The 14,921-nt window shown below is 26.5% G+C and overlaps 1 protein-coding gene across 1 annotated transcript in view; it reads right to left on the reverse strand.

Annotated features, from left to right (window-relative positions):
* The window catches only part of LOC110281924 (uncharacterized), a 163,454-nt gene extending 154,206 nt beyond the window's left edge, over positions 1-9,248 (reverse strand). The window contains exon 1 of the mRNA XM_087167991.1: positions 8,892-9,248. The gene's annotated coding sequence lies outside the window, so the exon portion shown is untranslated. The remainder of the gene's footprint in view (positions 1-8,891) is intronic.
* Between the last annotated feature and the right edge of the window lie 5,673 nt (positions 9,249-14,921).

Raw genomic sequence — 14,921 nt, forward strand, 5'->3', positions numbered from 1 at the left:
TTTTTTAAAAAACTGATAAAATGTGTATAGAAACTTAGAAATTCAAGTGCTAGACTACAGGTTTTGAATACATTTTTAGTGGTAGTTAATAAGCATATAATGAGTGGTTTGAGTGAAATTTAAATAAATAAAATTTATTTGGGATTTTTATGGTAGCATTTTTATTTTGGTGTATCTATTTACCACTTTCCAGTTTCTTTAATCAATGCACCGATAGTTAAACACCTTTTACATTGAAAATCACTATAAAGATTTTTTTTTAAACTTTAGATGATTTTACAGAGGTTTTAATTAAAAAAAATTGTGTAATTGTGCTTCAATGTATTTTTCATTCTTTTAAAGAGCATGTATATTTTAATAAAGTTGCAAAAGACGTATAAGTTTGTTTTTAAAAAGGATTATAAAACGGAATTAAGGAATTATAAAAGGAATAAAAGAATTATAAGAGGTATTAAAACAGTTAGAATTACAATAGGTACTTGTTCCTTAATTAAATTGTGGCGCTCAGAGTTAAAGTATAGACAAACCCTACATTAATATTTTCTATTCAAAATGATAAAGTTATTTTAAAAATTAATAAATCTTACAGGCTGTTTACATAACTATGCCTCAGAAAGTTCCTTGATATTAAACTTGATGAAAAAAACCATTAAGTTAAAATTTAAAATAAATACACGATTTTTAGAACCAATTCCCTGATTGCATGTGTTCTTTTCCTTACCAAATATTTTTACAAAATAAAAATGTATCAAATTAAATTTTGAGGCAGAATTCATTTAATAGCCGTAATGTATTCTTCGGAAAATTAAAGCTCATTTTGATACCACGATTTAATATTTTTAATAGTTTAAATTCTTCCTTTTCTCCCTTAGTAAATGTTGAAGTTTACATCGCAACAGGAATAAAATTTCAGATGTCTTATATTTAGACTAAACTGAAGCAATTAAAACAACTTACAGTATTCCCTTAGTAGTTTTCGTATTCATTTACTTAACTGGGCTCCTTGCAAAAATTCGGGAAAAGATAAATCATACATTTCAATGCACATGAAAACTAAATAATTTATTTCAGGTTAATTTTAATTCGCAAAACAATCACCATATTTTTCAGAATCTCATCTTGCAAATTACGATAGATACTTTGTCTGTATTATAAGTAAATATAGAATAATTTTCTTTTCTTTTAAAAAAATAATAATTTTTTGCTCCATTTGCAGACATTATTGTTTGTACTCAGTATTTTACTTCTTCTAATCTTCATATAGTATAACAAATTTGGATGCTACCCATTTCCTACCACTTCTAACGACTAGAACGTGCAAAACACAAATACAATGTGTTTTAGAACAAAATACATTTTAACCTCATATGTCCAAAAATCTCAATCAGTTTACCCCAACTACAATTGCATATTTAGGTTTCACTGAAAAAGTAATAAGTCTTCATAAAATGTTGAACCATTAGCTGGCTTGTACAGAAGCTTAACGGAGTTCACTAAGTAGCACTTTTTCGACTTTCGACTAAGTAGCATTTTTCGACTTTTTCGAAACTTTTTTCGACTTTCTATAACCTATCTAAAACCTAATTTAGTATTGTGAATTTTTTACAGGAGTTTAACAAAAGTCCACAAGTTAAATAAATGTAAAACTTTTGGAAAACAATACAAAGAACTTTTATAATTGAATTTTCTTAAGCGCTAAAGTTTGAAGAGAAAAAAAAAAGACGACGTCTTACAGATGTGATTTAAGTCAAAAAAAATCATGTTAAGGACTTGAAAATACTTTAATTATAGAATCAACTATAGTAGCTTAAAAAATAAAATAAAAATTTTTTTTAATTTTTTGAAAAAAAACTTATTCTTTCGAATTTTTATAGAAAAAAAAATTTTGACCAAAAAAAATATAGAAATTATTTACCAATTTAAGTGTTAGTAGGATTTAAACAACATGCTATACTCAAGCCAATTACCGAAGTTTAACTTAAAAGGTTTATTAGAAGTCGAGAAATCTTGGGAGCAAGGTGAAAAAGCTTGAAATGAGAAAAACAGATTTAAAAACAAAGACTTTCACTTGAGTTAAAAGACGATTCCAGTTTAAGAAAAAGGGCGTGTTGTTTTCTGTTTTCAGTGAGTGGGTTTTGGTTTTTTGCTGCAAATGTAGAAGTTTTTTAGAGTGTAATCTTATACTTGGTGTCAAATTGTTCAGAATAAAACAGGTCATAAGAAATATTTTTTTCAAGAAACTGAAAATTTTGTTAGGAAAAACCCTCCAAACCCATTAAGCTTTATAGTTAAATTCTAGAAATATTACGATTCTTAAAGAATGCTCTCTCCTGATGATGTTCGATGTTTTCGATGCCTCGTCACTCCCATATCGTGTTTTAAAGAACTTTTCTATTCACCTGTGCTTCCTTATAGCCATTGATGGCAAGTATATGGACTGTACGAACGTTTTACAGAATTATATGTGTTAGAAGTGTCAGAATTATTGTTTTGTCATAATTACATTTTTAGGAACAAATAAGATTTGCATTATGAATTTTTTGGCAGAGGAAAACATTTCTGAAACAAAATTATACTCGTTGTATTATACGGAAAAGACTATACGGTATCAAATTAACAAAATGTCAACAACAACAGTTTATATAACGTTTTACATTTTCTCAATCTGCCAAGACTATCAGAATAAATCATCTCTAAGGAAAACTTATATTCGATATTTAAGGGTTCCAAAGGTATTAAAATTTTAAAATATCTGATAAACACGTGAATAAAATTTTCCCAAAGTTTTGGGTCAATCGGAAGGAAAGAGAGAAAACTCATCAAAACATTCAATTATCATATTAAAATTTTTTTAAAAAAATAGTGCTTTTTTTCTTCTTTTAAAGTCCACGTAAGAGCTTAAATATGTTTTTCATTCACGGAATGTAGTTTATTATTCATACATATAATTACTGTATATACATAGCAAACTATAAATAATAAAGAATTATCATATTGTTTTCATATGCAATGATATTTTTTATAATATATTAAATAGAGATACTGAGTAGATCGATTTACATTTAATATATTTCATGGAACGAAATACTACTTCGGAAATAGTTACAAGAACCAATCAAAGGATAAAGAAGGTATTTAAATGGTTAGCTATAAAGTTTATACTAACATATGAACTAAGTAATTTAATTTAATTTGCATAAATTTAAGTTATTTAGTCTGTTTAAAACAAATTTTATAACACACTCCTTATCATTTAAAAAAAAAATATTATGTTTTTTTTATGTAGTATGTTCAGTCTTTTGCAATTTCTGCTTTTTCCGCCTTCTGCTTTTTCCTAAGTCTGTAAATACCATTATAGTTTAAATAATATGAAAAAAATTGTAATGCACTTGAGGAATTGGAGAAATTTTGAAAAAAATTATAAGCGTTTTCTATTAGAAATGAATTTTAAACTTTTCATGGATATCTCTACTAAAAAATTTGTTGAACAAAATATGTTGTCCATCAAATAATTTGAATAGGTCTTATGTCAACAGATATAAAAGAAACAATTATTTTTTAATGAACTTAGGTGGAAACTTATCCGTAACAGACTGAACAATATTTTTTTTTCTAACTAAAACTAGCTAAAAAGTATATAAATTTATTCTTACATTGTTATACGTGTTTTAAGCTGAAATTAAAATAATAATTAATAATAATTATTTTAAAATTAATTTACATGAACTAAATGCACCTATACACTATACTACAATTTATATACCAATTATCTTTTTTTCATTGCAATACGCTATTTTTCTTACTAGAACACTAGAAAGACTGAAACTTAATATACCTATATTACCCAAAAGCAGTCAAAATGTCTGGATTGTGAAAGAATAACTAATGTGAAAAAAGAATTTGCTCCAAACTGTTTTTTAATATTTTTATTATTATTTACAGTTACATTATTAGTAAATTACTAACAATAGAAAAATTATATGTTGTACAAAAAGTCGCAAAATTCTAAGAAATTGTGCCATTATATACATCATTGTTTTTCTAAATGAAATTAAAAAGTAGTCAAAATGACTTCCTTGGGTAATCTAGTGTTAAAAAATAATAATTTTTTTTAATAAAATCGTCATATTGAAAGGATTTTCTATATTTCAAAGCTTTTTAATGAGACAACAATTTTACTCTCAATGAGAAATTTTAGAAACTCCTTCGTGTTTGTAAAACAAACGAAAACTATGTTTGTTTTACGAATGATGCTAATTTTCGCGGGATTGGAGCCAAAATTGAAGAATTATAGAATTCGATAATAAGAAAAACGCTTCAAGAAAAGATTGCAATTTTATTAAATTTTGTTAAATTCAGAAATTTTATTTCATAAAATTTCGGTAACTTTTCTTAATTTTTTGGTAAACTATGACATTTGAGGATGACTTTCGGTAAACTGTGCCCAGAAAAAACAACCAATAAGGAACTGTAATATCTCGAAAAACACTGCCCCTGTGCTTTTGTAAAGAGTGTGAAGAGACTATTCTTATTTTGTGTGCAGCATTTTGGTTAATTTCCAGTGACAAACATTTTTGTCAAATATTTCAACTTTAATTAGGTTATCAGATAGAAACATTTTAAGATGTTTCCAGTCCTCATTTTCTGCTTTTTCTTTAAAAGTTTCAATTAATCAATACATCTACGCTATTTTCATATGATTTGAAATGTTGTAGGCTATTATGATACTGCGGGAGTGATTAACCTCGTTTCCCAGTGGCGCTATCTGTAGCCTAGAATTCGAGTTTTGCCACATCCATACGTCACAACCGTTTAAAGGGTGAACCCATTCTTACTCACATTCATTCATCCACAAATCGCAATTTTGACCTGAACCATAGTACGGATAATCTCCAATCCAGTAACCTTAGAGGTACAATTTGTTATGGGAACATGAAGGACGTTGTGACCCGCCAGATTTAATGTGCACAAATCACCATTTACTACACGGGGATTCTTCTGCCAACTGGATTCGAACTTCCCTTCTCACGAACGTGAGTCCAATGCCCTACCAACTAGAGTCCTATATGATCTGAAATGTTGCATACAATTGGCTAACTGCTAAAGAGCATTAACATCGATATTATCCGCGGTTTCAATGATGGCGCCGTTCAATTCTACTGCAGACTTCCTTCACTTTAATGTATTTCTTCACTTTTTGGAGAAGATTTCCTTTTTACACTAACTGTTTCTTTTTTGTTTTATATTCATGCAAGCAATTCATGCAATTCATACATATATTTCATGCAAGCAATATACTATACAATAAAGGAAACAGGTAAATAAAAGTTTATAATATTAAAAGTTCCCCTTAACGAGACTGGCCAGTTGTATCGTGTCGCTTTCTCAAATAAGAAAAAATTTATAAATTAGAAGACCGATACAATCTTACTTTTTAATGGCATGGTGCTAGGGAAGAAAAGAAAAAAATCTATTCCAGAAAAACAACAAGGCGTTGGCTTTGGTTGTAAACTCAACCTCACCTTTCCCACCAGACCACATAAAGTTAACCTCCCCCTCCCCAAAAAAATAAAATGATCTAATTGCAAATATCTTTCTAATAATATTTGTAGTGAGAATCTGTGGCGCAAGTTGAATATTCCAGCCAACAACACCTCCATTTATGTTGCAATATTTTTATGCGAATGGCTCATGGAGTGACCTGTCATGGAATGACCTATACATTGGGGTCTGCACCTGTACAAAATAAAAAGGGATCGAGGGGAATATCCTCAGTAAAGTTGTCTGTGCTAATGGCAGACAGTTTTAGTCTGGAGTAGAATTGCAAACTGCTAACATAAAAATCTGGGCTAATACTTATATCAGTAAATGATATGTCCAACTATATTATCCAAGCAATAAATGGACGAAACGTATTGACATAGTGGCTTTATTTCTATGGGACAATTTTCCCATTCTTTTTTACGTATGCGAAATTTTTTTCTTGCCAAGTGGTGCAAAAAGTAAGTTATTCTTACAAATATGCATTTGTATAGTGACACATGTCCCGTTTTTAACAGTTTACTTTGATTCCGGATAGAATACAAAATCAAGGTAGCTTTATTACAGTAGGAAATACCTTATTTAAGAAGAGGTTTGAATAAAAGCATGATTCGATTTAGGAGCGAGAAGAAATAATAAAAGCAGAGACAATTACTGTTTAACAAACTCGTTAAAAACTTACAAACATCAGTACAATATGCTTTGGCTCATTCTAAGTAATCCCATTTAACATTACGAGAAGAAAAAATTTGTGCTATAAGAAAACTGGAATTATTTTGGTTACTTACTTTCTTTTTTATTAAGACCAAAACCAAAAATCCTCCTCTTAATTTTTTTTTTATATTGAAAAGTGTGTCATTTAACATTATGCGGAAAAAAAACATTTTAGGTGATAAAAGTTGTTACTTTCTAGTGAAATTTGCCTAAAAAATTTTCCCCAAAAATTATTTCAATAAAACTTTTTAAAAACAGATCAAAATATATTCTGCACTGTGATAGCATAATTGCATATTGTTTACCTTTTTCTTTGCAATTACATCAAAATACAGATAATTGATTTATAAATAATCATGCAAATAAAAAAATATATAAACTTTTTCAACATGCGAACCTCCATTTGTAGTAACGCCACTTTAATTGACTCAAATGTCAAATTGGTTCCCTAATAATAGTTTTGGTCTATAAATTCTGAAAAAATAAGTTTATGTATTTTCTTATCCATAATTTTTCTACAAAACTTTTTCATGAAAATCTGTGACATGACGGAAACGAGATTTTTTTTACTTATGTTGAACTCACTTGGAAAGAGTCCTTAGTTTCTTGTTACGTGATGGATTTCAATACATTCGTTAATGAAAGAAAGGAAAAAATTTATTTTTAAAATCTGACACTGTATTTATCTTTTCAACTCTTTGATGGTCGTTCATGTAAAAAGAGTGCGTCTCGAGCTGCAGTCTCTTCTGCACAGTAAACCAGTTTTTCCCATCATGAAAAATTGAGGAAAATGTTTTGCTATTAATACAATTAAAAATGTTATGCGATTTTTTTTTCTAAATTTTAGGATCAATTTTTAAACTTTTATTTGATGAATAATTACAAAAAAATTCTTCATCTATGATTAATTTACTCTTGAATAAATGATAAATGTAAAATAGAAGTTCATTTAGCCCTAAATATTTCTTATTTTAGATTCATAGCACACAATTGCTCTTGTTTTTTAATTAAATAAAATATTGAGATGCTGATGCTTTATCAATTAGTAGATAAATTGAATTCAGTTCGTTAAATAAGGAGTAGGTTGTTTTTTGTTCATTTAAAACTAATTTTATTAATCTGTATAAATTAATATAATATAAATTAATAATAAATCAATAATAAATATCAATAATAATCTGTATAAATTAATATAAATTAATAATAAATAAATATGTAAGAAATATTATATATTTAACCAGAACGAAATGTTGTTTAAACATCAAAATGCTATCTAATATTTAAAATCTCATGATATAGAAATTAAATGTATATCGTCGTTAATAATGGACATTTAATAAGTAATCCAGCAAAAAAAAAAAAAGGTACGGAAGTATAAAATTGAAGTCCAAACATTTAAAACTAAGTCAGAAAGAAAAACAATAAATCCATTAGTAGTAATTTTTGCATCGCACTTCATAGTGTTTCTGTGAAACAGTCCTAATGGATATTATTAATAATATAAATAATGTTGCTTTGGACATGAATTTTACTTATAGAATAAGAGTCCTTCAACATTATTCCTATCATATTTCTATAAGACATTTAATTTTCTTTTGCTCACTTATATAATCTTTTAAGTTAAATAGTTACCTCTAAAGGAATTATTTAAATAGATTTTTCCCCTTATAATTTCAAGTTAGCTGTCATATTAATCAGAAAACTACTGTTATATGTTCTGAATCATTTTTATTAGGCTTAAGTATAGCGCGAAATCACTTTAAATAGCTTTTGTATCTAATGATCGGATTTTCAAGTATTAAAACTCAATCTTAATGGTTCGAGGGCTTAAACGAAAATAAACTCATTAATTTATGCAGATAATATTTATAAGTAGCAAACTCTGACTCAAAAATGTGTTTTCTATTAATAAATATTTTTTTTGTCGGATTTGAATTCTCTATACTCAAAATATGGAGGTAGAAGCAATTGACAAAATATGGTCTCAAAAATTTAAGGCGAAAGTTGTTTAAGGTTTAAGCCTCTTAATGATAAATTCTCTTTTTGTTCATTTTGCAATCGCAAAGAAACCATATTTTTAAACTTTATTTCTCTTTAACCGATTACCTTAAAATTGTATATTTCATCAGTTATAATTACACAGTTCGAAAAAGACTGAATTTTTCTAATAATGATTTCCTTCTTTTGTTTTTCATTGTTAAATCATTAGAAAAAATTTTTTTAAGGTAATTTGTTATTTTTAATATATATATATATATATATATATATATATATATATATATATATATATATATATATATATATATATATATATATATATATATATATATATATATATATATATATATATATATATATATATATATATATATATATATATATATATATATATATATATATATATATATATATAAGGAATAGTACTGATATAGAAACTCTCTATATTTAGCATTCTTATCCCTTAAGTTAGTTTTTATTGACAAATTCAAAAATTACTGACATCTATATTTTAAATAAGGAATCCTAAGTGTTAAATTGTTAATACACATGAAATCAAATCAAATAAATTTCAAAAATTTACAATAACGATCAACCAGTTTCGCCATTAAAATAGATAAAATGTACGAACAACTCACCGAATGTAACGTCAAATTGGAAGATAACGTTCACAAATTACTCTCAATCAACTCTTCCCATTCGGTATTACAGAAAAAACAGACCAACAGGTGAAACTAACCTTGCCAATTGCGGAAGAAAACAAGGAAAACAAAAAAGTTAATTCCTAGTTGTGTGGCAATGGTGTTTCCGAACGATGCTCTTGAAAGCGAAATGGTGCGAGCATGTTTGATAGGAATGAGGAGGTGCGTAGAGTGGGTTGTGGATAGCGGTTTTAGCTGAGGGCATTCCAGATTCTTGAGGAACTTCTTGTTGAATGCCCCTTCTGCCCCCCGCTTGCTCATCAACTTGTAGAATGCCGGACAAGGGCGTACTGTGGGCTTCTAACTCCAACGTTTCATTTGACTATAAGTAGAAGAGAAAGTGTCTGAGAAAACTTTTTTTCCGCTCTTCTGGTTTGTAGGATTAATGTCTTGTGGATTTCCGTGAGATCCTCTTCCAAAATGATGAAGTTTGATTATTTTTTTTTAAGATTAAAAGCAATGACTATAATCTGATTTTTCACACGCAAATTCCGATAAAGGTAGTCAAGTTTATTCTCCGCTTTTAAATTACCATTCTACTTTTAAGACAAGCAACAGGTTTAAATCATTAAATTTTAAATAATGTGCAATTTTTGTAAACAAATATATTAAATTTATTCATGTTTTTTTTTTTTTTTTTTTTTTGATGTTATAAATAAAGACATTAAATCAAAAAATATATTGAATTAAGGAAAAACCGGTTTATTCTAAATGCATTTAAATCAAAAGTGAGAATCTAAGCAATATAAGAAAGTAAGTAATTTAATCAATAAATTTGATGAATTAATTTTTTACAAAAATTTAACAGCTGAAGAAGTCAGTCTCATGCAAGCACAATATGAGATAAAAACAAAATAATAAAAATAAACTAAAATTAAATTTTAAAAAAAAACGATAAATTTCACATCTTCTCAACAAAAAAAGAATATATATATGCATGTATATATGAACACAAAAATACAAAATAATAGAAAATAGAAAACTATTAATGGGAAAAAGCAAAGTCTTCATCAGGACACACACACACACACATATATATATATATATATATATATATATATATATATATAGACATTAAATCATGAGTGAAATCGTTCAAATGGCTCCTGAGAAATCAAATTTCAAAACTGTCGTATTTTAAAAATTTGATTTCTCAGGAACTATTCAACCAATTTGACTCAAATATTGTATTTGGCCGCTTAAAATAATATTATTTAAAATCATGGGCAAAAACTCTTCAATTCACTTAAAAATTTCTCGAGGTATGGCAAAATGCCCAATAAGTAAAATTTAAAGAAAAAAAGTAAAATAAAGGAAAAAAGTTAACCTTGGATCGCTCTCCTGACCAAACTATTGGGACCATATTTCCCAGATTATGGTTACCCCTCACATTTTGTGGGTCAGGAATTTAAACCATTGTTCAGGAATATAAATCATCAAAACATTGTTCTTTTATCAGTAATTTGTTCTTTTTATCTCTTCATTTTTTTAGTGAAACACTTAGAAATTTTTCATTTAAAAAATGCACTTAAATACACTACTGTCATTTTATTTCGCAAAAAGTTTTTCTAGTTCTAAAGATCTACTTTTATCATAATGAAGTTAGTTCATTGCAGCAGGTTGTATACAGTTTATGATCTTATTCCATTAGGCATGAAACATTAAAAAAAAATTGTGAATTCCAAAGAAGTAAATAGAATATTTTAAAATTCTAACACTTCGCTAAGTATTTAAAAAGCTACATACCAATTTATTCTATTGCAGATGGACCATTTAATTTGACGGAATCCATAAGAATGCGTTTATGTGCAAAAAATCTCAGTAGAAAAACATCGACAATCGCAACATTAAATATCAGCAAAAAAAGCAGTTGGAAGAAAGATCCGTATCTTATGTTATTTTAATAAATTTCCTTTCCAATAGATAAAATCTTAATTCAATGGTAATCGTTCTCTTCAAGACGCAAGATAGCAGACGATAGTCATAAAACTTGACAAAAGTATGAACTGGATCAGAAGTCTTAGAAGTGCAGAACTAATCTAATTAATTCAAAAACAAACTGAATTGTTATGAAGTCAATATTTTGTTAGATATTTGTATTAAAACCTTGTTGTTAGCGTTAATTTTATTTTGTGTAACAAAATAATATTTAAAACTTAAAACGACTTTAAAAGGCAAATGGTCTTAAAAGGCAAACGATTTTTTAACATCAAACGCCATTATACAAGTTTTTATTTTTTTTAAAAAATTATTCATCCATAATTATTTTAAAGAAAGATTTTTGGAAAAATTACTTTCTTTATGTGAGTTACATGAATTAATTCAAGTAAATTAATATGAAATATTTCTGTAAATCATATCATTTTCTATTTCTTTCAAATAAATTAATCGATATGATTTAGGCAAGAAATGTAAATTTCTATTCTTTAAAATCATTTGTGTACCAACGGAACTTTTAAGTCCCACTTTTTGAATTTCCATACGGCATTGAATTAATCACTAATATTATTTCTGCTTAACAGAACTAGTAGAGGATTTCGACGATTAGTTGAAGAGCACACGATTATTTGAAGTTCAACGTCATCTATCTATGGAACTATTTAGTTGTTAATCTATTTAGTTGTCTATCTATGGAACTATTTAGTTGTTTAGTCATTAGGGGACGCCATTTCATGATTCCTCAATTGCATTTTTCAATTCTCAGCTTTCTATCTCGATCAAATTTGCAAGTAAGTCTTACATATTTTTTTATTGATTCATTAACATTTTTAACAAGCTATAAAAGTATTAAATGCTTAACTTTAATTAAGATTATGTAATGTGGAGTAAGTCTCAAATTAAAAGAATCATAAAAAAAGAAGAAAATAGTATTAAATTTTCGAAGTAGACATCATTTAATGGAGCAAAAGAATTTCGCACATTTTGATAGTTTTTTAATAATTTTGTGTAGAAATGAATTAAACAATGGTAAGTTATGCATAAACTAACATTTCTTTTAAATGCAAATACAGTAGAGTCCCGATTATCCGAGTTAATGTGGACCACGACTAACTCGGATAACTGAAAAATTCGGTTAAAACGAAGAGTATAAAAAAAGAAAGAAAAAGAGCTGGTATAAATGTAATATATTTAAGAAATATAAAATTTATACGAGTATACCACATATAATTTCTATTATTATTAAAAAGCTTACTTGAAAAAACTTAAAAAGTCTACTTAGCGAGAATTTAAGAGTTTTTACTTAAAAAAAGTCCTTAATCGTTTTTTGTTTTATATAACTTTGGTGCTTTTCTGCATTTTTTAGGGATAACAGGAAGGCTGGTGTCGCCTCTTTTTGTTGTTCTATGTATTCAGTAGCATTTTCGACAGCTTAAAGTTCATCTGTGTGAGAGATTTTTATATGTTGATTTTCATCGTCACTGTCTTCATCATCTTCGCTAGGTTCATTTTCATTATTGACGATATTAACGATCATTTCATGGGATCAAGTTGTTAGATTTTGTTTTCCCGAGTGTTTGTAAAATAAAATTCAGATTTATTTTTCGGCGGTATTTTTGAAAATAAAAAATAAACTAGAACAAAAAAATCCTTAAAATATTTGATAGCTCGGTTAAGGCGGAAACTCGGATAACCGGGGCTCGAATTATCGGGGCTCTACTGTAATATCAATAATTTATGAAATTATGTAAAAATATATTTTTTATTGTATAAAATTACTATCTAGAACTCATAAAAAATTCAAAAATAAAGGTGTTCAAAAATTTTAAACTATATTGAAGAGAATTTTATTATTTATTAATATATACAAAACAGAAATTTAATTAATGTTTTTAGATGGTACAAGCTCAATGAGTATGAAAATAAAAGTACAAATTTTGAAAAATTATTTTAACATACATAATTTTTGCACAAATTGCTTTTTTAAACCTTTCAAAAAATGCCAAATCAAGATAAATGAGAAATAGATTTTTTGAAACATTTAGAATTAGTTGTAACTTATTTAATTCATTTATAAGCTTTTCGTTTTTTCTTTAACTTGAAATTATTTCTTTGACTTGAAAATTATATCTATTTTTTATTTGTAATCTTATTTATATTCCTTATCTGATTATAGTCAAATTTATTTCCATAACTTATTACGAAATTATATTACTCAATCATTATTTAATGGCTTTTCTTATTTATTACCAAACAATGTCTTCATCGTTATAATCCTAATGCAATAATCTCACTCTTTTTTAAAAGCTTTAAAAAATAAAAAATAAAAAACATTTAAAAAAAGAAAGAAAAATTACTTAAAAACCACATCATTTTTAGCTAAATCTATTAAGAAATGTTTAAAATATATTCATTGGCATTAACTAAAAAAAACTAAATCCTCAAAATAATTGAAAAAGTGAAGCCCATAAAATCGGAGTATGATCGTAAGTATTTAAAGAAAAAAAATCTCTCTGTATGAAAGCTATATAGCAAAGGAAAAAATGAACAAAATACGTGAAATCGCCTCAGAGAAAGCTTGAAGATTGGATAAATAAGTAAGTAAGCATAATCCCGTTAGGCCTTAGGTTAGTACATCACAAACATTTTCTTTTTTATTTTAAAAGGTGAGTAACCTCGACCGCAGATGAGACTACCATACGTAGACCAATATCAAGAGGACATTCCGTATTTATTTCATCTTGTTCCAAATGCAGGGCTTGGAGTTTTTCGAAGGTGAACGACTACTTGCCTTTATCCAAATTTATTTATTTATTGACTAAGGTTGGGAGGGGATATATTATGGGTTCAACAAGGCCACGAAGGCTAACTAGAGTGACTATTATTCAATATTATATTCCAGAATTTGAATTGTATTTAATGCAAATTAACTGTCAAAGTAAAAATCACTCATATGGCCTTGATCCATTTTACAATTTGTTGAAATGTGGTTTAAAATAGGAAAAGGGAAGAAAAGTTTTACAAGACGGCTGATTTATTTTGTTCTGAAAGCTTTAAAACAAATATCTTGCTTTATATTGAGTTTAAAAGTGATTTGGCTTTGTTTATTATTACGATATGCGGTTTAAATAATTCACATAAACAAGATATATTAAAACATACCTAATTTATTAAAAATGAAAATAAATTTCAAATTTTCTTAAAAATCACAAATAAAATTACAGGAAATTTTTTTTTAATTATATGCACTTTAAAAAAAACTTAAACAAAAACAATCAATTACAGTGCACTGAATAAAACATAAATGTACCATTTTCTGTGCTGATAGACATGAAAGTGAATATCAGAATGGGAATCTCTTAAGAGTATTAAGAATTGTGAATTTTACAATTACTAATAATGTTGAATATTTTTTTCGATGATTTTTTTCATACCTTAAATTGAAATAGAATTTCCAAATCATGATTCAGATTTTTCTTCACTTCTTAATTACTAAGCGCTACCTTAATTAAAAGATTAAATAAACCAACGGTTTCCAAATAGTGTTCGCGGAACCGTAAGGTTTCGTGGAAAGTTCACTGGGGTTCGTAAGTTTATTTTAACTAATTTTTCAATCTATAATTATGTTTTTATCCGTCCTATAATCTATTATTTATTGATTATTTCGGTCGATTATATGAAATTATTTAAATTAAATGCAAATTAAAAAGAGAATAAAAGAAATTGAAATATATATATATATATATATATATATATATATATATATATATATATATATATATATATATATATATATATATATATATATATATATATATATATATATATATATATATATATATATATATATATATATATATATATATATATATATATATATATATATATATATATATATATATATATATATATATATATATATATATATATATATATATATATATATATATATATATATTAGTTTTTAATCAAATGTTTTTAACGATCTTAACTAAATTTAACAGAATCATAAAAAGACGGCAAAAAAGG

The sequence above is a fragment of the Parasteatoda tepidariorum genome, chromosome 7 (genome assembly GCF_982258835.1).
Source record: "Parasteatoda tepidariorum strain Cologne lab strain chromosome 7, Ptep-v5.0, whole genome shotgun sequence".
In the NCBI taxonomy this organism is placed as follows: domain Eukaryota; kingdom Metazoa; phylum Arthropoda; class Arachnida; order Araneae; family Theridiidae; genus Parasteatoda; species Parasteatoda tepidariorum.